This window comes from Neovison vison, chromosome 3, assembly GCF_020171115.1.
Source record: "Neovison vison isolate M4711 chromosome 3, ASM_NN_V1, whole genome shotgun sequence".
NCBI lineage: Eukaryota > Metazoa > Chordata > Mammalia > Carnivora > Mustelidae > Neogale > Neogale vison.
Genome location: NC_058093.1, coordinates 222,185,064 through 222,207,819, shown reverse-complemented (window position 1 = coordinate 222,207,819; position 22,756 = coordinate 222,185,064). Strand labels below are relative to the sequence as shown.

Below are 22,756 nucleotides of genomic sequence, written 5' to 3'. Positions count from 1 at the left end.
TTACCATCCATATCATAAAATCCTCCTAACAACCCTGTAAATCAGAATATTGTCCCCATTTTACAGATGGGGGAACTGAGGCAAGGGCCCATCAACATACCAAAACTGAGGCTCCGAGTGGTACATTCACTTGCCCGAGGCTACGCATTAGTAAGAATCTAAACCCAGGCCTATCCAACCCTGTAGTCTGTGCTTTTATTGGCTAAACCATGCTTTGCTCCTGGTGTGGTCCAAGCAGTACTTAAAAATTTCTTCCCATTAGGAGAGAGAAAAAAGGAAGGATAATGATAAAAAAATAAAAATCAATAAAATGCAGAGTTTGGGATCTTACTAAATTTCACAGGGAAGAAAAAGGAGGGGGAGATAAAAGTATGTTTCCTATCCAGTGGGAGTCTCTCCCATTACACTCTGTGGAGAGTTTCCTGCAGGGATCACAGGGCCTCTGAGGGAGCTGGCTGCTCTTTTTCCCCATGATGTCCCATATCCTTAAGATTCCAGGTGCCTGGGTGGCTCAGTGGGTTGGGCCACTGCCTTCGGCTCGGGTCATGGTCTTGGGGTCCTGGGATCGAGTCCCGCGTCGGGCTCTCTGCTCAGCGGGGAGCCTGCTTCCCTCCCTCTCTCTCTGCCTGCCTCTCAGTCTACTTGTGATTTCTCTCTGTCAAATAAATAAATAAAATCTTAAAAAAAAAAAAAAGATTCCAGGTGCCTGCTTCTGGGACCTGGGAGACATCTGGCACTCCCTTTGCCCCCACCAGGGAGCCATCACTGAGACAACCCAGCATGTGCTGAGGCTTGGCCAGAAGGTCTCTAAATCATAGTCTTTATCTCCTTCCTGCCTTGTCCACTCTGGTTTTGTGATAGGTCTCACCAGCTTGTCTGCCTGTAGCAAGTGTATTTCTCGGGCCACTGCTTGCCACAGCCAGGGCCCCTCTCATCAGCTTTGCCCTTGACAAGCCATCAGCGTGGCTGTCATGCAGGGGGAGGTGAGGCTCTGCACAGAGACCCAGGTTCCCAGACAAAGTCCAAGAGCCATGACTGGCAGTTCCTCCACCTCCCACGGCCAGGAAGAGAGAAAGGCTCTTTCCTCCAGTTGACAGGATGACTTCCTCATTCACTGGCCCTGTTTCTCATGCAGCTGAAGTCCCCTCCCGCCCGCTCTGGCTGGGAGCGAGAGAACATCCCAGCCTGTCTCCTCTGATGTCTTCTTTAACTGGCCAGACACCCAGGCGGGCTGGCTGGATCAAAGTGTCTTTCTTCCTCTTTTCTTTGTTCTCCTTTTCTTCCTCTCTCTCCTCTCCTTCCTCCCCTTCTCCTTTTCCTTTCCCTATCCCTACTTCCAGGGACATGTTAGGATCTTCAAAGGCCCTGAAATACTGAAAAGATTAGAGAGAAACCCCCATAGAAGAATCAAAATAAAAACAAAACAACAGCAACAAAAAAACATTATAAAACTCAAAGCTTGTGTGTATGCTAACAGGAGACCTGCATCATTCTCTGCTTTGATTGCAAGATGCTTCATAAATTTACCAAGACTGAAATCTTCCTTTTATTTTGGCCTATCTGTGGTTGGGCAGTGTATTTTCTAGGGCTGCCATAACAGAGTAGCAGAAACTGCGTGGCTTTAAACAACAGAAATTTATTCTTTCATCAGATAAATTTGCCTGAGGGTCAAAAGTCTGAAACCAAAGTGTGGGCAGTGCCACACTCCCACCAAAGGCTCTAGGGGAGAATTCTTCCCTCTACTTCCAAATTCAGATGGCTCCAGGCATTCTTTGGCTTGTGGCCACATCTCTCCCATATCTCCCTTTGTTTTCATAGGGTTGTTGTCTCTGTGTCTGTGTGTCTCAAATACCCTTCTGCCCTTTTCTTATAAGGAAGGGCACCTATAATTGAATTTAGGGTTCACCCTGACTCTAGGTGGATTTTATCTTGAGATCCTTACCTTAATGAGAACCATAAAGACACTTTTTCTATCTTCCCAAATAAAAGTCACATGGACAGATTCTAGGGGGATTTTTGGGTTTAGGGGGCCACGCTTCTACCCAGAGGGCATGTCCCTGCCCAGCTGGTGTTCTGCAGTGATCATGTTCCTCTTGTTTCTTCAGTGAATCTGTCGATTAGCAAGGCTCGGAGGGGATAATGTCAGGTTGGCCAACCCTTCCTAATGGTGAATATCCTACACTCACCAAACTATTTGCCCTCAAATACACCTCTTGCCTATGGGGTTGGGATATTTCCACTGGGAGAAGACAGGATGTCCTCTTTTCCTTGTATAATTTATTCACTAATTCATTCAACAGGTGTCTGTTCAGCACCAACTAAGGGCATGGCTCAGTGGTGGGCATTGTTGGGAAGCAGCAAGGATTCTTAAAGCTCCCATTTTGCAGAAGCTTGCAGTATGGGCACAAAAGCAGCTCAGTGGGAGTGCCCAGTTGTGGAAACCCACTCCCGATCAGTGTGGCATCCTACTTCCCCAGGTTTCTCTAGGTTCACATCCATGCCACTGATCTGCCCTCCTCTGCCCCTGTAAGACAAGGGAACAGCCTCCCCAGGCCATGTATTCTCTAATAAATTTTATGGAAAGCCTGCAAGGCAGTCAGCATTCTGGTCCTTTCCTTCATGAGCTACGTATCCTCAGTTTTTCCCATGGGCCATGCCCAGTACTCAGTGTTGGGGAATCCAGCAGGGAACAAGAAAGACATACCTTTTCCTTCAAGGAGCTCACACCAAATGGAAAGATAGCGCAAAAGCCCTTATTCGTGTATTTTATGCATCCCTCTGTGATGGCAGCTCTGAGTGTTCACAGGCAAAGCAAGGTGTCTGTGCAGTGGGGTTGGGGGGATTCTTGGATCGGCCAGCTGACCCCTTGGCCATTGTGGCCACCAGCCATTTCTTTGAGTAAAGCATTGCCCCTTTCACTTTCCATGTCTTAAGTCCAAATCTCCCTGGGAGGGATAGAATGAATTCTCTAATGTCCCAGTCCAAGCATACATGCATGCATACATGCATTCATTGGTCCATCTGTCCGTCCATCAATCCATCCATCTATCCAGTCCACCCATCCTATGCTAGGCCCTTTGCAGGTGTGGTTTTCTTTCACACTGATACCAAGTCCAGCAGTGGAGAATGTGGAGGGACAGACACATAAGGTGCTTGGCCCAGGGCTGTGGTGTTGGGAGTGGCAGAGGTGGGATGGGCGTCCCCATGTGTCCAGCTCTAAAGCCGTCTCTGTGACCCCACCCTGCCCTTCTGGCCCAATCCTGCTGAAAAATGGCTCTGCTGTGGGAGACCCCTAAAAAGATCCCACCCTCCGGGCCCTGGTGAGAAGCGGGAAGGATGTTGATGGATCTCCCTTTCGTGTTCCCATCCGCCTGTCCCAGACTGCGCCATTTGTCACTGTTGGTGTTGGTTTAAAGGGCTGCGAGTTGTTTCGTGTGAATGATTTACACCCCTAGCTGGCGCACCGGCACGTCCAGATCAGGATCAATTACCCTGCCGATGGAACTTCTCTTCCCGGAAAAAAGAAAAATGAGGTTTTGCCATTAATTTTAGTAAATGTACTATTCCTGGCGACTCCAGGAGCCATTATGGAGAAAAAGAATATTCTGGCTCTAAATCATTCAAGTCCCTTTGTCATGGGAGCGATGAGACAGCTCATCTGTGGATTTATGTCCTGTTGTTTTTCAATAGTTACAGAGCTCAGGGGAACCACCTCAGCCCCAGGACAGGGTAACCGAGGGAGGTCAAGGGCAGCTGGAAGGGCTGATGGTGACAGGAGGGCCTACCCTCTGCCTGCTGTCCTCCAGATGCATCTGTTCTGGCAGCCACACCTGTTGGCTTTACCCTCTAGCACCTTGGCCTGACTCCCTACCCTCAACTTGCCCCTGAGCTGAGGGGCAAGTTTTTCAAAAGCTTCCCAGGCCCTGATTAACATAGACTGGACTTCCTCTTACTCTTAGTGACCTCCCAGTGACCCACGCCAGAAATCCCAGTGGCCTGTCTCTCTCTGGTTCACAGATTAATGGCCAGGTCTGTTGTTTTACTTATCTGGGTATTTTAAAAATCCATCGCCTCCCATCTTCCTCCCATCCTTGCTTCCTCTCTCTTTAATTAAGCCCCATCCCCTCTGGTCTGGAGCTGTACAGTTACCTTCCAACCAGTCTCCCCACTTTGCCTCCACTCTGACTCATCCCTGCAGAAGATCTTTCCAGAAGGCACATGTCTTCCTGGGTTACTCTTCTTGCTAAGAAATCTTCCACAACTCTCCACTGCCTTCAGAACCACAACCCAGCTTCTTCCCAGAGCCTCTGAAATCTAGCCTCTGCAGATCCTTCTGCCTTTGGCTGCCTGCCTCTTATGACCATGCATGTTCTACGCAAGGAAGAAAGGACCCAATGCCATGTTTTGTTGACTCACCATCTTTGTTCCCATGCATCCCTCTCCCTGCCCACTCAACCTTCAAACCCAAGTCAGGTCCCACCTCCAGGAAGTCCTTACTGTTATCCCCACCCTTTACTGACTGAAGCACCTCCTGCCTTTTCTCACCTCCCCCTGGGTTCACCCCATCATGCCGACATGAATGGCCCAGGAAATGTGCCTTGGAGATCTCAAGATCAAGAGGAGGAGATGCAGGTACCCCTAAGTGATTCTGATACAAGATGGGACGTGTGGGCAGAGGAGGAAGTGGATTGATATAACCAGGAGATGCAGAAAAGAGCACTTGGGTGTCTTCAATGATGTGTCGGTATTGGCTGGCAGCTTTGGGGAGCAGTTGTCTGATCTTGTTCATTGTGGCCTCTGCACACCTGCATTCAGCAATGTTCAGCAAATGCCTGCTGGGTGTTAGACAACATCCAGATTTCCAGAAGGGCAGCGACATACCACAGAGAGGGACATAAATGCCGACTCTTAACCTCTTCTTCCTTTCTCTCTTTTCCTTCTTTCTCATTGCCGCTCCTCTGCTGAATGGCAGCCACAGAATCCCTTCCTCCCACCCTGCACCTGCCCTCCTCTGCTGTCGCCCTTGCTCTTCTTCAGCTCCCACTGTCCGCCACCTGTGCAGGTGCAGACATGTCACTTCTGTCTCTCTCGCTTCCTCTCTCATTCTCCCAAATAATTTCTTTGACTTGTGTGTGTGGGTGCATCAAGGATGCATGGCTCCTTGGGGCTACAGTAACAAATTACCAAAAACTGGTTCTCTTAAAACAATGTAAACTGATTATTTCACAGTTTTGGAGGCTAGAGTCTGAAATCAAGGTGTTGGCAGGGCCCTGATCCTTCTGAAGGCCGGCCATGCGGGAGAATCCTTTCTTCCTCATATAGTTTCTGGAAGTTCCAGGTGTTCTTTCTGTGAGGCAACATAACTCTGTGTCCACATGGTCTTCTCTCTCTTCTCTGCCTCTCTGTCCTCTCCTCCTCTTCTAAGAACACTAGCCAATTGGGTTTAGGACCCATAATCCCATATGACCTCCTCTTGACTAATTATGTCTGCAAAGACCCTGTTTACAATAAAGTCACATTCTGAGGTTTCTAGTGATCATGAATTTTGGGGAGACACTCTTCAGCTTACTTACAAGGTGGTATAGGGAGCGCTGGATTTGGAGTCGGAGAGCTTGGACAGCTAAGTTAACATGGCAGGACCTCAGTTTCACCATCTCTACAATGGGAGGGCGTGGATATAATGCAGCCGATCTCATTGGGTGGCAGTAAGGATCAAATGAGATGATTTACCTAAAAGTGCCAATGATAGCATGCAGTAGGGACTTAGTAGATATCACAATATTTTCTTTCTCCTTTCATCTCTCACTCCTCCTCTGACTCTGATTCTTCTTCTACTTAAACTGTATCCTGAATCTGCTAGCTCTTCTTCCCCATCCCATCCCGTGCACATGATGGTTGATGGTAGTGATGTTGGGGGTAGTTAGTGTTTGTGTATCACACTGGGCCTTGGGCTAAGCACTTACACAGGTTCTCTCTTTCTCTCCTTGTGAGCAGATTATCCCCATTTTATCAATAAAGGGACCAAGAGCCGGATACCCTGAGCCCCTTTCCCAGAGTCACCTTCCCAGCAAGTGGCAGAGTCAGAATCCGAACCTAGATCTGACCAACTCAAACCCATTCTCCTACTCAGTAAGTTTTAGACACACAATATTTCCACATTGAGGTGTAGTTTTTTAAAAAAATGGGTCACAAAAAGTAATATTGGTTCCGATTCTGTAGTCTAAGTTTTATTGACTTTTAGGGTTGGATAATTGTCTGTTGCGGGGGACTGGCCTGTACCTTGTAGGGTATTTCATAGCCTCCCCATCTTTTACCTGTTAGGTGCTAGAACTGTCCCCCCTCCCAACTCTAAGTCATCACAATCAGAAATATCTCGACATTGCCAAGCGTGCCCTGAGAAACAAAAGCATCCCTGTTGAGATCATTGTTCTCATGTGACCCTCACAGTAACTCTGAAAGCAAGGCTCATGATAGTCCCCACTTTATAGATGACCCAACAAGCTTAGGGAGTGACATGATGTCCCTGAGGTCACAGGAAAACTGGAGGAAGGGACATGCACATCAGGAGGAGAGGAATTCAAGGCGCAGGAGGAGGACAGCAGCTTAACTCCCTAGGCTCACAGGGAAAGGACAGGAGTGATGCCAATAAAACCCGGTCCCAAGTTTAGCCCTGCCCCAGAGGTGACTTCACAGCAGAAGTTAATTCTGAGCAGAATGGAAGGCCTTGCTGCAGACTGTGTACTTTTAATAATGTTTAAATAAAACATGGGAGCATGGGTGTGATCTCCTCACCGAGCCTGGCTTGTCAGCCGCCCGGGCAAAATCATAAATAGTTAATAGACAACCACTTACGGCTCTACTTCTGTTAAATCCAGCATCAATTATTTATGGCCCATGAATTATTTATTGGGTCTTATTTGGGGGTGTATTTTCCACCTTTGGGGTAGAGGGGTGTGAAGGGAAAAGAAGGTAAGGCCTGAAACAGACAATGGGCGAGCCATGAGGGTCTTGGCTCCCTTCTGAAGTGGGAGTGGGGAAGGCTTCCCTACTCCCCGTAAGGAGGAGACCTCCCCTTGATGTGATCAAGAGGTTGGAGTGAGTTTGGATCTGGGAAGGTGCTCCCAGAAGGAAAGCTTGGGCCAGTCCCAGTCCTGTGCTAGTAAGAGATTAACAACAAGCTCTCCAGGGCACGTGAGTCCTGGTGTGTAGTGTTCTCCAGTCTCCCACCAGGGCTGATTGCAAGCCAACAACATGACATCTTTGAACATGGGATTGGGAGGCCACGCCCACCCCCCCATGTAGGATAGAGACCAAACACTTTAAAAGCACGGATGGTAGTAAAGTCCTAAAGTAATTAGGAAGCCATGCATTTTAAGTATGTAGTTAACCTTTGTTTTTGATATGATTTATTGACTTGGAAGTTTGTACCATTTAATTCACGGTGGTTGTGTTGGACAGCCGGCCTGCAAAGTTCTGGAAAATTTAGCAGTTAGCGTGTGCACACTGGTAGGAACCCTTCAGCACACCGATCGCTTGGAGTCTCCTTGTTGTGGGGTCACTGTGCCCCAGTTGGAGGTTGTGGTGTTGAGTGGAAAGAGGGTAGCTGTGGGGTCCAAAGGCTCTTAAATCAAATCTCATCATTCATGGACTATTTTTTAAGTGAAATGACTTCACTGTCGGAAGCTCTTCTTTGGCATCATTTATCAAATGGGTATGACCCCATCTACTCTTTTTGGAGTGGTCTACCCCGTGTCCTTGCTCTGTAGGTCATGCGAGCTCCTTTGTCATTCCCTCTTGTCCGCCTTCTCCTGTCTTCTGAGAATCTGTCCCCATCTGGTAAAGGCCTTAGTTTTCACGTTTGTTCTTGTTTTCTCTTACTGGGTTTTCTTAGCCACCCTAAGACCCATATTTCCAAACTGTAGTAGGGAACACAGCCCTCTCACATCACTTTGCTGGGAGGTATTTACCAAAGCCCAAATTAAGGGTTTTCTTTAAAAAAACAACAAAAAAGAGGGGGAGGGGTGCCTGGGTGGCTCAGCCAGTTAAGCATATGCCTTGAACTCAGGTCATGATCCCAGGGTCCTGGGATCAATCCCCACATCAGGCTCTCTGCTCATGGGGAGTCTGCTTTTTCCTCTCCCTCTGCCACTCTCCCTGTTTGTGTTCTCTCTCTCTCTCTCAAATAAATAAAGAAAATCTTAAAAAACAAAAACCAAACCAAAACAAAAAAAGCCTCTGTGTGTTTTCCTCCAGGAAATGACTGTGAACTTCAGAGCATAAAGATGAATTATTTTGGCTGGGAACTGAAGTATTTAAAAAGGCATTCCATATGGAGGGCATTTGGGGCCATGAGCAGGGTGTAAATAATACCTTTTATGGCTCTCCTGACAGGGAGATAGCTCTCCTAATTACCGTCCCGTTATCTCAGTGTGATCCAAAATGGCCCAACACGTTTATAAACTCCCTGTTCAGACTGCTTCGCTTGCCACCTGTCATGGCCTCCTGCATTCTCGATGAGCTGGCAGGCGGAGGATGTGGGTATTTATGTCACTGCCCCCTTCTGGGCACCACAGGCTTCTGTCTGTCTCCCCACAAAGGTGTCTCTCCAAAAGAAACTTGGTCCTGAAAGGGATGTGGGACCCCGTGCCCCTAGCCTCAGACACGTATCTGGGACGGAATTCTTCCAAGCTATCTTTATCCCAAACGATGCATGTGCTTGTCTCAGTTCAAGAGGTGGTAGCGTCTAATGAAATGAGCTTCTTAGCATTTGCCTCTGAGATGAGATATCTTGATAATAAAATCTATTACGGAAAGCCTACCTCAGAATAATTGGGTCTATTACTCCCCGACTTGTGGCTTTGTTTCTGCATTGAGAACAGGCTCTCCTATAATTAATCAGAATTTAAAGTTGCTAATACCAATTACAAATAATGCATGGAGTGTTGAGATGGTGAACAGAAGAGTAGATACTAATCTTGTCCCCTGAGACTTCACCGATTGAACTTTAGTCACTTTGGACTTGCTGGAAATTAGAGTAACTTAACTGCACAAAGTTAATTATTTTGAAAAGAAAAGGGGGGGCAAGTATTGATTGAATGTGGCAGGTGTACATTAAATTATTCAAATAGATCCAGTTCAAATTGTTTAGATGAGATTATGCTTCACTTAATTGCATGTCAGGGAGGCTTAGGAAAGTTAATCTTCATGATTGAAAGCAGGATCGTTGGCACGGTTGGACATCTTCAGAAGATAGTGGTCCCAAGGAAATCGAGGGGTCCCCAAATCAGACTTGATGATCTGATTCCAAATGCTGATTCAGTGGGAAGGGTGATTCATCTCGTTTGGGGACCCTTTTTTATTTTGGCTGAGCTTAAACATTGAGAAGTCAGAAGGAGACCTCAGAACTTGAGGATAGATGAAGAAGTGGGAAAGAAAATGGTTTTTTACTGGGAGAACTGGCTGGTTTGGAATTGCAAGTGTAATGTAGCAGGAAAAGATGAGCGAACTGGTCTAAATTGTGGCACTTTTGGGTGTAAGTGACAAACAAAATTCTAATTGGCCTAAGCGAAAGAGAATATATGGGCTCATCGAATGGAAAAGTCTAGAGACCTCTGATTTCAGGTCCAGTGGAATTCAGGAGCTCAGATGATGTGGACAGACTGAAGGTAATATGCGAGGGTCAACTCACATCAGCTCACCAGAGCTAATTGTGCCTATCTTTTCCTAACTGTGTGCTTGAGGATGTCAGTTTGGAAGACTGACATTAGCGATTGAAAGAGAATTTATACCATGGAAATTGGCAAATGCTCCTCCAAACAGGGCTCCCTCCTTCCGCCCTCCCCCAGCCAGTTTTAAATATTTACCAGGACACCACTGGCTGAACCCCGTCTTCTCCATCCCCATTCTCAGGTAGGCTTTTCCTTCTTAGGGGCAGCAGTCGTGCTGAAAAATGATCAGCAAACCAGTCTCAGGGATAAGATGGTCCCTTGTACCCAACAACTCAGACGGAAGTCCAGAGATGGAATCTCACTGATTCCGATGGGCCTGGTTTGGGGTCCCTGCCCATCCCGAAAGTAAGCATCAGGGCCAAAGGGTACAGTCTCTCTGACTGGATGGTTCTGGGAGACGTGCCCAGCCCTGAATCCTGGTGTAGAGTCAGCCCTAGCCTAACCATGCTAATGGAGAGTAGGGGAAGAAGAGCTCCCCCAAGGAAAACCAGAAGGACAGGGAATGGATTCTAGAGAAAAGCCCTTGGAGGCCCACTGCAGAGGCTGTGTCTGTGTGCCTCGACCCTCTGCTCTGCCCCAGATTCTCTCTCTGTTTTCTCTTCTCTACTTGTTCTCTTGGCTCTTCCTCAACTTTTCTCCCCTTTCTGTGTTACATCTTTTCTGTGACTGCTGCAGTTGGGAGGTCTCATAAGTAGGACATATCAAAGAAAGGGGAGAGGAGGCCGGAAGCGGGCAGCCTGATTTTCCTTTCCCTGCTCCCCAAGGGAGAAGCTCCTGTCACGCACGGGAGGAGCCTTCCTGGCAGTCAAGGGGCCTGGATTCAGAAGCCCCACTTGTGCCTTTTCCAGGCTGTGTGACCTGGGGTCATGCCTCTCCCTGAGCGGGGCCCACTTTCTCTCTCTGTTATATGGATTGGATCGTCTCTAAGGCCCTTTCTGCTGAGACGGTGTGTGAGGCTAGAATTTGGTGGTCATGGATCTGCGAGGTTTGGGTATGTCATGGGGTCAGCCTCTTCTGGAAGGAGCACGCCCCTGCACCCCAGGACCTCTGCACAGGGTCACAGCATCTCAAACTGGAAGTTATTTAGGCTCCTTTGTCCTATCTAAGGCTTCTCCAGCCTCAGACTCAGACCGGGGGAAATTCCACCTCTTATTAAACTGCAGTGCTGAGAAATGACAGGCGAGAGAGTCCCTGTAGATCCCTCCCTTTCTCTGGTGCCTTCCAGGTAGATTCTGTACCTCCAGCTTATTCCAGATGTGGATTCCAGATGTGTCACCTTATCTCTGGGGAGATGCACCCTTTTGCTTCTCTCAGCTGGGAGGCGGGGAGGAGTTAGCCAGAGAATACCACGGTTGTTGTTGTTGTTTTTAAATAGCAAAATTCCATCCACCTTTAAATCCAAAGCTAATGCAAATTTGTGTTAGATCAAAGTAGAGCCCTCTGATTCTTACACTGGCCCCTGAGGCCACACCACAAAACTCTCTGGCTATCCCGAGATCTAAACCAGAGGTGAGCAGAACTGCAATCTGAGGGCCAAATCTGGCCTGTCTTCTGTTTCTGTTCCGTTTTGTAAATAAAGTTTTGTTAGAACATAGTCACAGCTATTTATGTATTGTCTGTGGCTGTTTTCACACACCAGTGGCAGAGGGGACTGTGGCAGAGACCACTTCACACATAAAATCTCAAATATATTTATTATCTGGCCCTTTACAGAAAAAAAAGATACGTTCACCTTTGCTCTAGAACATTGCTGAGCACATACAAGGCATGAAAAAAAATTAATGTTGAATGAACAGAGAGCTTGACAGAAGGACAAGATATATGGAAGTAAGGAGACCTAGATGCAAATCTTAGTTCCATCATTTTCCTCCTGTGTGACTTTGGTTAAGATGCTCACTTTCTCTGTGTCTCTGTTCTCTTCTAAAATGGGTATAGTCGCTGCAATCCCTTCACAATGTTGTGGGGAAGATTTAATGAGACAGTGTGTTTAAATGCTTGTCATGGTGGCTGATGCAAAGCGAACTTACTGTTATCATCATTGTCTTGGTCCATTTGGGCTACTACAACAAAATATTACAGATTAGGTGGCATTTAGCCAACAGAAATTTAGTGTTGACAACACTGGAGGCTGGAAAGTTCAAGACCAAGGCATCAGCATGGTCATGTTTTAGTAAGAGCCGTGTTCCTGGTTTGTAGCTGGCACCTTCTTGTTGTGTCCTCAAGTGGTGGAAAGGGTTAGGGAGCTCTCTAGAGCCTCTTTTATAAACGCACTAATTCCATTCATGAGGGGCTCCACCATCATGGCCTAATCACCTCCTAAAGCCTCACCTACTAATACCATTATCTTGGGGATTAGGCTTTCATCATAAGGATTTGGGGTTGGGAGGGGCACCTGGGTGGCTCAGTGGGTTAAGCCTCTGCCTTTGGCTCAGGTCATGATCCCAGGGTCCTGGGATGGAGCCCCTGCATTGGGCTCTCTGCTCAGCAGGGAGTCTGCTTCCCTTGCTCTCTTTCTCTGCCTACTTGTGATCTTATAATAAATAAGATAAAAATAAATAAATAAATAATAGCAAATAAATAAATAAATATTTAAACAAATAAATGATATAGATAAATAAATAAATAAATAAATAAAATCTTAAAAAGAAAGAATTTGGGGTTGGGGGACACAAACATCCAGACCATAGCAATCGTCATCACCACTACCATCATTATCATCATCATTACCATCATCTTCATCACTATCATTATCACTAACTACCACCCTCATTATCACCACTACCACCAGCCCCCTCTTTATCATCATCACTGCCACCATCATCACCATTACCATCATGATCATCACCCCACTGCCACTGTCATCATGTTCCCAGTTATCATTGCCACAACCATTATCATTGTCGCCACCATCATGACCATGATGACCATTACCATCAGCACCATCATCGTCATGACAACCATGATCATGATCACCACTACCACCATCATCACGACCACCGTCACCACTGCCATGACCACCACCACCATCATCACTACCATGACTATCACCATGACCACCACCACCATCATCACTACCATGACTATCACCATGACCAACACCACCACCACCATCATCATCATCACTACCATCATCCTCACCACAAGAATGAGATCCAGGGCAGACAGCACCTCAGATCCCCTTTGAAAACCAACCAACTCTGAGCTTCAGAGCAAAGATAGAAGCCTAGGTCAGTGGTTGGATCATTTCCCGTTAGACAATTCTGGGAAAATTGCTCCCAATGTGCCGGTTTGCCTTGTAACCCGTGGGTTCATGGATGCCTCCTTATTTGTGTTCAGTGTCCTGGGCACTGGCTTCATTGGAATTCTCCCCTTTCCCCAGCTTTGCCTTGGCTGCATTCCAGGTAAATGACGCGGAGCCCATCCTGCTGCTAGTCACCTCTGCTGCCCACTCAGATAATTAGAATCAACACATCCATTTCCCTAACGGCATTCTCATCTTCCCCCCGAAAAGTTTTCAAATAGAAAAAGAAAGGCAAAAACAAGCTACATCTGTCCTTGTTTAGACAATTTGCAGCTCTCCGCATCTGACATCCACCCAGCTGGGCGCAGAGCTAAGTTTCCCGTATGTTTTTGGTGGGGATGACGTGGTCGGTGCTGTTATTAAGTTTGGCAGTGATTTGGAGACATAGTGTCCTGCTAGAGAGAGGCTTATAAACAAACACTCGGGGAATCCATAAGGCCCCAGCCTTTGTGAGCTCATGGCTGGTGGGTGGGGAGAAAAAAAGAAGACTAATGTCACTTCTCAGCAAACAAAAGGAAAGAAATTCAGTAAATAAGATGGTTTTCACCTCTTCCTGGGAGCCTGGCAAAATCTCCCGAGGTTGTGCCCAGGTAGCAATTGGATGCTGTTTTCCAGGGATCAGCAAATGTTTTCTGTAAAGGGCCAGAGAGTAAATAGTTTAGACTTTGCAGTATATACTCTTTCTCACCAAACTCTGCACATCATTGTGCAGAAGCAGCCATAAACAATACATGTGAATGGGCATATGTGTCCCAATAAAACTTTATTAAAAAAACAAAACAAAACAGTGGGCCAGATTTGGCCCACAGGCTGTGGTTTGCTGACTCCTGTTCTAAGCTCTATTGGAAGGAAAAGTGGAAGGGGAAACAGACGGCAGAGCTAGATTTAAATCCTGGCTCTAGCCTTTCCAGACTATGTCTGGGGCAAGTCACCTATCTTCTCTGAGTCTTGGCTTCCTCATCTATAAAATGGGTTATAAGGAAGTCAGGAGATAAAAGAGGGTCTTACACATTTTAAAGGGAACTAAATAATAAGTTTCCCTAGTACCCACTTCCTCACCCCTGGTAAAAATCAGGTGGGAGTAAAGAAGTCTGCCTGAGGGTTTTCCTTTGGCCCCCACCACGGTGATGGGTCATGTGACACACATCTTTCTGTAGCTCATTTGAAAGTGTATCTGCTCTCAGTTTCCCAAGGATGCTCCTGCTGTCGTCCATTTCTACCAGAGCCCTCCCACCCCAAAATGCCTTCCCTCGCTCAGCCTACCCCATGTTTATCCTAAGACACCGCCTTGGCCAGAAACCCCCAAGTATACAGTCTGTGTACACAGTTCTGTTGTTAGAGGGAACAGTCTATGTTGTGGCTTAATGTTGGGCTGCCATGAAAGACTGCAAGTCAAGGATACTACATTTCAAGTTTGATAATTATGTTTGCATTTTAACTGGCATGATTTTCAGATGGGATCTTAGGGAGAATTCTGATGTTTGTGTGATGATGTTAATAGTTAAGATGTACTTAGCCAGGGCGGGGGGCTGGTGGAGAAGGATTCCTCTTCATAGAACAAGTATAAACAGAACCTTGTTTTGTGATCCCATGGTTTGTTGTTGTTTTTGTTGTTTTTTCCATTGCAGATTTTAGCTGGAAGTTGATTTCTTTTTTTAAGATTTTATTTATTTATTTGAGAAAGCGAGCGATAACAGCTTACCACGTATACCTGATGTTAGTTAATTCTCACAAATTCCCTGTGACCTACCACCTGCTTTTCACAGCATGATTCACAGACAAGCAGCCATGGCTACAGAAGTGCTGATTCCCAGGCCCCATTCTATATCTTTGAGTCTAGATATACATGTTAACAAGACTCTCAGGGAACGTGTGTAGATGCAGGAGTTCTGACGTAGACACTGCTTCTTGGCTGTATTACAGATGGGGAGACAGAGCCCGGGAGAAGTGAGAGATAGCACTTCCTCCCAGCCACACTGTAACCACATAGTCGCCTACCCTGTTTAGCTTATGGTTCTTGCCTCTGTCCTAGGGATGTTGTTACTTTGTTTCTATACCCTTTTCCTCCAGCTACACCATGTGCTTCCTCCTCTTAGACATCCCTTTCTTCTTGACTCTGCCATTGTGGGTCCCATACGTTAACCACACACCCAGTAGGCACTCAAATATCTAGTGCCCAGTGGAGTTGACTCTATGGGTCATTTGCATATGCAAAACCAAGAGCCTTCTATTTTAAAAACTGAGGGTAGGGACTACCAGTACTAATCAGTAGGGTTTCCTGGGCCCATCTGCCCTTCACTACTTTGAGTCTTTAGAATATAGAATAATAACACCTCTTGGCATATTAGAATCAGAAACTTTGAACCCAAAGGCCCTTAGAAACTTCGGAGTATCTCTAGTTTTCTCTCCAGCACTCAGGACAGGTGAAGCACAGAGTTTCATAGATGTTCAGACTCTTTACTTTTTTTTTTTTTTTTTTTAATTTTTGTAAAAGTAATCTCTGTGCTCAATGTGGGACTCGAACTCCTGACCCTGAGATCAAGAGTCATGTGTTCCACCAACTGAGCCAGCCAGATGGATTAATTGCTATCTCACTGCAACTGAGCCAGCCCCTGGATTAATTGCTATCTCACTGCAACGTATATGAAGCCCCTGGAGTGGCAGTGTCCAGTGGGGTAGCCCCTGCCTTGTGGAGCTATATAAATTCAAGTTAATTAAAATTAAATGCAATTAGGAATTCAGCTGCTCACTTCTCACTGGCCACATAGTGGACCAGTGGACCACCTGTGGACCCCAAGTATAACTTCATGCCGACATTATCATTTGATGGGTAATCTGAATTCTCTCCCTTTGTTCCCATCTTACTCCGCAGCTCCTCCCAGGCTTCTTCCCCAGGGTGGACCCACCCAGGCCACACGCCACTTCCTTTCTGATTCCCTTTTTATGTACGTATGGCTCTTTTTGCTGCCATAAGGAAGGGGGAGTGTAGTACATGCCTCGTAGAGCCTCTGGGGTCTGTTGCTGACATGTTTCCCTGGCATGGGGAAAGAGTCAAAGAGCCAGGTGCCTGCACTGACAAGGACCAGCGAGGCCTGTCTTCCAGTCCCGGCAGCCCCAATGAGCCAAGCCCCTCCACAAGAAGCTCGAGCTGACCCCGAGTGCTGGGGAGGGCGGGACGGATGGAGCTGGCAAGAACCGGTGGGCCCCAGCTGCGAGGTGGATTTGATGAGCCTGTTCATCCAAGAGGCACATGCCGCTGGGCCATAACCTTGAGATGTGGAGGGCACGGGAGAGAGTGCACACCTCCTAGTTGTTTTTCTTTCCCGCGGAGTCAATAAATGAATAAATGGACCATGAGTGGCCAAGTGGCTGATATAATTTTAGACTCCATCAAAAGGAAGATCACAAAAGTGTATGGAGGGACCTTCCCCGTCTCTATGTTCCCCCGCTGGGAGCCCAGGCTTCCTAATGTTCTAGTCTGGGAGGCAGCTCAAAGGAGGAGGGGGCCGTCTGGAAACATTTACCACCTGTCTGCTACAAGGCCGACATGGGGCCATGCTCTCCACAATTGGTCTAATTAAAGCTGCACTTTCGACCTTATGAGCGAGGTAGTATTTTTTCCTCTACTTTACACACACACACACACACACACACACACAAAAAAAAAAAAAAAAAAAAAAGCTTAGAGGGACGAAGTGACTTGCCCAAGGCTGAAGAAGTAGGAAAGATTAGCACTGGGGCATGTAATCCTTCTCCTGGACTCTGAAATGTAAGCTCCCAATCACAACGTGGGCATTTCTCGAGCGAATGTCACGTGCACACAGATCACCTGGGGATGAGGTTCAAAGGTAGATCCTGTGTCAGCAGATCTGGGACACCGCCCGAGCGTCTGCATTCCTAACCAGCTAAGTGATGCTGCCAGCCCAGGTGCCTCCCTGGGGGTGACTGGCACTTTGTTATACTCTCTTTATTCCAGATCTCCTGAACCCATGGAAGGGGGAGACTGATCTTTTAAGATGAGGTCACACAGCAGGAAGTGGTTTGTTCAGGATTCAAATTCACATCTGTCTGATAGGGAGTCTGTGTCTTTTCTAAAATGAGGTCTCTTGCCTGCCCTTCTGCCTTTAGCTTGGCTTTCGGCTGCATTGGGTTTTGTCACTCAGGGAATATTTTGCAATATCTGGAGACATTTCTGATGGGCACAACTTGGGGACGGGGGTGCTGCTGGTATCTACTGGGTCACGGCCAAGGATGCTACTGTTCATGCTGAAATGCACAGAACAGCCACCTTCCCGGCACCCTGAGCAAGGAATGATCTCCCTCCCCACGTCCATGGCAACTGTCAGTGGATGTCAATACATCAATGTTGTCAGTAACGCTTCTTTCTAGCACAGTCTTCTTTGGTTCCGAAAATAAAAATCCACCCAGAACCCCTGTCTGGAGACCACATCATGCCCTTGACTTAAAGGAGTCAGCGAACACTTGAAACTATCCCCACCCCCAGAAGTAGCACAAATAAATGAGAGTCATAAAAACAACAACAACAAAAAGCCGATTTCCCAATCAGTATGTGTAACTTTCCACTGCTTCGAGATGAGACCAGAGTGTTAGCATCTCTGAACATTCTCTCGCCTCAGCAGATGGAAGCCAATCTAGTCCGGAAATCATTGTCTTAATCTCTGGTCATTATCACGCCTGGCCGCACGCTGTTTATCGGCGTCTTTAGCTGTTAATGTCGCATGCACTGTTTTCTCTGACAACAGCTCCCACCTCCACCCATTTCGCAGCCAGACGGCCTTGACTGGGGTCCAAGCATGGGGCGGCCCCGGCGATGGGGGAGGGAATCTGGCATCGATCGCCAGTCCCTGCAGCTCTGATCCATGTCCTGTCTGATCACGTCTTGGGCGGTGGGGGGTGCCTCTAGGAACGCAAGACTGTATTAATGAAGGTTGATGTCCCTGGGAGGGTTTGTTTCTGCTTACTTGAGTTCACACGGGATGGTTCTCTGGCTCACTGGGGATGCCGGCTGGGGCTTCCATCATTACGAAGCAATTGGACGTGCCTGAAGAGAAGTGGATCTCTGGAGAGGGGAAGAGGCCATGTGATAAATAATGATCTCATGTGCGTGGAGCTCTTCACAGTTTACAAAGCACAAAGACGTGATCAGGGCCTCACAGCGGTCTCAAGTGCAGATGGAGAGGGACCTGATGGCTGCTGTGGTGTCGAGGGGGACAGACGCTAGCACGGGTTCTTGGCAGCTGGGGAGTCAGGGCAGAGGGGGGGACCCATGTCCAGCTCTCGTGTCTGGTGTGTTTCTCAATCTCACCACTGGGCTGCCTCTCCCCGACTGTGTGTAGCCGTTGGAATACAATCATTTCAGTCACTGCTGGCCCGGAGGACATTATTCAGGGGCCGGGGGTAGGGGCTGTGTTCCTGGACTCGTAGGCAGTGTCTGCAATCCTGAGCCAAGTCTCTCCTGGGATGCCCTGGACACGTAAAGATGCTAACATGGACAAGACGTAACCAGATAGGAGACAGTCTGGGGGTTAGCATGTTGGCAATAATGATTTTATCTGATTTGGGGGCCCATTTGCATGACTCACGAGCTGATGGTGAGGAAGTGGGACAAAGAAGAGCATGTTTTGGTGGAGAAGAGGAGAGGGAGGATTTGGGGGACCAGGTCTGGGGCTTTAAATTGGTATGGCTAATGGAGTGTAGGTTTGAGGGGCCTGGAGGACTAAATGAGGAGCATGAGAGAGCCAGGGGAGGTGGGGGGAATGTGGGAAAGCAGCACAATAGAGGAGCCCCTGTCAACCTGTCACACGTCACAGGCTGTCACCGGTTGTTCTGGGAACGTGAGAGAGGGCTGATGTTTATGGAGTGCCTGCTACGTGGTATGCAGTGTGGCAAGCACCTTCCACCCGTGAGCCCCCAGCTAGTCTCACAGCACAGCCACGCCAAAGTCATTCCCACTTTATAGATGAGGGAACTGAGGGGAGAGTAGGTGGGGGACAAGACTGGCCTGGGGTTAGACTGTAGGTGATAGAGAAGGCATCATGGAGGATGTGACTCTGAAATGGATCTTGAAGAATGAGTAGGAGTTCACTTGTCGGCAGGGAAGAGCATTCCAGGTGGAGGAACAGTAGGTGCAAAGGCATGGAGGCAGGAAGGAACACAGGATGTTTGGGAGCTCTGAAGAACATGAGACTTCCCAAGATGTGGGGTGCAGAGTGTGGGCAGTAGAAAGAGAAGAACCTAGAAGATGGGCTGGGGGACTATGTAGGACCCTCTAGATTTAACCACACAGTTTGGACTGTGAGAAATGAGGAGGAACAGGGGCCTTTTGATCAGGAAAGACATCAGATGATAGATAGTCTCCCTTGAGTGATTTCCAGGATACAGCACAGACAAGGGGCTTGGTGGAAGAGAGGGACAGCAGTTTAAGACTGCAGGAGAACGCTTAGGGGATGATGATGGACCTGTCTCTGTGATCATGAACAGAGAGCAGGGGAAAGATGCAAGAGATGAGCCCATTGTACTGATGAGCTACTTGAGGCCCAGAGTAGGGAGTGGAGTTGAGAGTATGGAATAAACTGTTCTCACACTACCCTCTTTGGGTGCAGAACAGTGGACACTTGAGAAATTTCAAAGTCCAGTTTCCCTATTTCTGCAATCACATGGACTAGTGGGCTGAGAAGACATACGAGCTTCATTTCCATTTAAATTGAAATAAGACATGTCAAAGGTGGCTTGGTAATTACTGCCTAGAACAATGGCCCTCTGATGCGGGAAGTATAGTGTCGATGTATGTAGTACAGATAATTTTTGCATTGGAGACTTAATTATGTTGATATAATTATTCCTCTGTCAGGAAAATTGGGTGGCACAGATATGTCATATTTGCATTTGAGCAGAAAAATGAAATGCCTTCCTTTTTATTTTATTTTTTTTTCAAGAAGCCATTGGGTGGGTGACTCTGGGGGAGTCAGGAGTGGGGTGTCTGGAAGTTCACTCCAGGTTGGGATGTTGCTCTACGGCTGGTGGGGTTTTTGTGAAGGCCCTGCAGGTGTCAACCTTGAGGGGGTTGGTGGTCCTTCTTTGCCCCATTCTGAAGATGCTGCATCAGAAATCTCAGGCTGGGAGAGGGGGGCACTTTTAGGGTTGGGAAAGCTATAGGCTCTGAATAGCTAGAGCTGTAAGGAAATTTAGAGAGTTGGGTTTATTTTATTTTACTTTATTCTCTTCTCTTTAAATGTGAATTTAATTTAATTTAACTTGCAAACTTTGTAATTCACAATAGCACATTGCCCCCTCCTGCCTGATCGCCTCCCTCTCCCCATCTTGTTGCTCAGAGAGAACCTCAACCACAGTCCTTGTATAAGGGTCTAGGGTCTGCCCCGGGAGTCTGTGCCCTCCACCACTCCCCATCCATTATAGGAATCTCAGGACCCCAAGAGTCAAGTACAAAGCCCCCCCATCATTGGAACCCAGGCCTTGGCACAATTACTGCCCAAGTAGAGAGGCTGGTGTTTAGGCAAAAATGGTTCATGATCCGCAGCGTGTGAAAGAGAAATCATAAAGAGAGGAACTCACTTTCTAACAGAGAGAGGACCTAGCTTCTAGTTCTGCCTCCACCACCCAGGGAGTGGCCCAGCAAACAGCCAGGGGGCCTCCGGCTCTGACCTGGTACCTAGCGTGTGCATCGCTGATGTGAGCAAGCCCATGGCGAGTACACACAGCTGAGACCTCTGCGGGCCAGATCTTCATCAGCTCGATGTCAAACAGCCCAAGCTGCCCAAAATGTTCACTTTCCAGAATGCTACAAGAGCCTTCAGGTGATAGCTGGGGGCATGTTAAAACAATTAGGAAACGAGCAGGGAGAAGGAGGCTGCAAGCAGGTGTCTGGAGTCCCAGCCTCTTCTGTCTCTAGATAATGGGCAATCCTGGGCAAGCGAGAGCAGTGGTGGGGTCCCGGGGTTCCCTGCATGTCTGCATGGCTAACTGCATTCCTCCTTTAACATAAGACTGTTTTACCTGAGTGGGTGTTAAATAGATGTATCCAGACACACGTACAGAAACAAACACAGGATGGAAATATGGCAACTTGATCATTAAGAGCGGTTGTCCCCAAGTAACAGACTTAAGGGCAATTTTTAATGTTTCTTTTTTTTTTTCTCCTGCCACTTTATTTTCTTAATTCTCTATAGGCAACCCTGCTGGAACTTGAAAAGAATAGAAATGCTGTTTTTCAAAGAAAAAGTATAGATCACATGATGCTCTATCTGTGCTAGGGCTTGCAGAGCAAAGGGCCTCCCCACTGAGTGGCTTAGAAAAACAGAAATGTCGCCCAGCTCTGGAGGCCAGAAGTCTGAAATCAGTGTGTTGGCAGGGCCGTGCTCCCCATAGGTGCTGGAGAAGGAAGGGCTCCACGCATCTCTCTTAGCTTCTGGTGGTTGGCTGCCCATCTGTGATGTTCCCTGGCTTGGGGATGCATCATTGCAATCTCCTGTCTACACGTGGCACCCCTTCCTATGTGTCTTCATGGGGTTTTGGATCTGTATCTCTGTGGCTTTCCAAGTTTCACTTCTTTTCCTGAGGACGCCGGTCATATTGGCTTAGGACACACTGATGAACTCATTTTGACTTGACTACCTCTGTAAAGACGGTGTCTCCAAATACAGTAACATTCTGGGGTCCTGGGGATTAGGATTTCAACCTGTTTTGAGGGTTGAGGGGGGCACACAATTCAACCTATAAACAGGTGTGTTTTTAGAAAGGGGAGGACGTTCAGGATGGCTACGGTGTTTTCCTGTGTGGATGGTAGAGTCCACTGAGATGGGGCCTATAGGTGAAGAAGGTACACGTTACTATGTTCATCAGCTTCCAAGATGGTGCCTGATGACTTCCCACCTCTCACATTCACCTCCCTGCATGGCCTCCTCCCATGTTGTACCAGAGTTGATCTGCTTGACCAATAGATGGTCGGTCGTGATGATACATCACACCTGAGGCTAGGTTATTTAAGGTGTTTGGCATTTGCCCTACTCTGTCTTAGATCATGTGCTCTGGGAGAGCCAGCCACCATGTCATGAGGGCACTCCAGGAGCTCAGTGGAGTCCCTTATGGCAGAGAACCGAAGCCTCTGGCCTATAGCCATGTCAGTGAGCCTTCTTGGAAGGGACCTCCAGCTTCCATCAAGCCTTCAGACAGCCCACGCACTGGCTCCGTCACCACTGTACCATCAGGACAGACCCTGCATGAGTTGTCCTTTGCTGCTGCAATAAGTTTCCACAAACTGGGTAGCTTACAATGACACAGTTTAACCTCCCATTGGTTTGGGAGTCAGCACTTCTTGGCTCCTGGCTGCCTCCCTCCAGGGTGATGTCACCACGCCATTACTACTGCCTTCTTCCCTGCTGAACCTGTCCCTTCCACCACCCCCTCTTGCAAGGACCCTTCTGATTACATTTAGGGGCCACCAGGATAATCCAGGATAATCTCTCCATCTCAAAATCCTTAATTTAATCACACCTGCAAAATCCCTCTTGCCATGTGAGTTAACATATTCCCATATGGTGGGAATTTGGATGTGGACATATGTGGGGGCTGTTAACCTGTTTTACCCCAGACTCTGAGGCAGAGGCACCCAGATACACCATTCCTGAACTCCTGACCCCTAGAAAGCCATGAGATAATGAGTGATATTGGATGTTTCAAAACACCTGGT

General features: G+C 47.6%; 1 protein-coding gene across 1 annotated transcript in view; it reads left to right on the top strand.

Annotated features, from left to right (window-relative positions):
* The window catches only part of MYO18B (myosin XVIIIB), a 237,265-nt gene that overhangs the window by 168,596 nt on the left and 45,913 nt on the right, over positions 1-22,756 (top strand). The gene's annotated exons all lie outside the window — the stretch shown is intronic.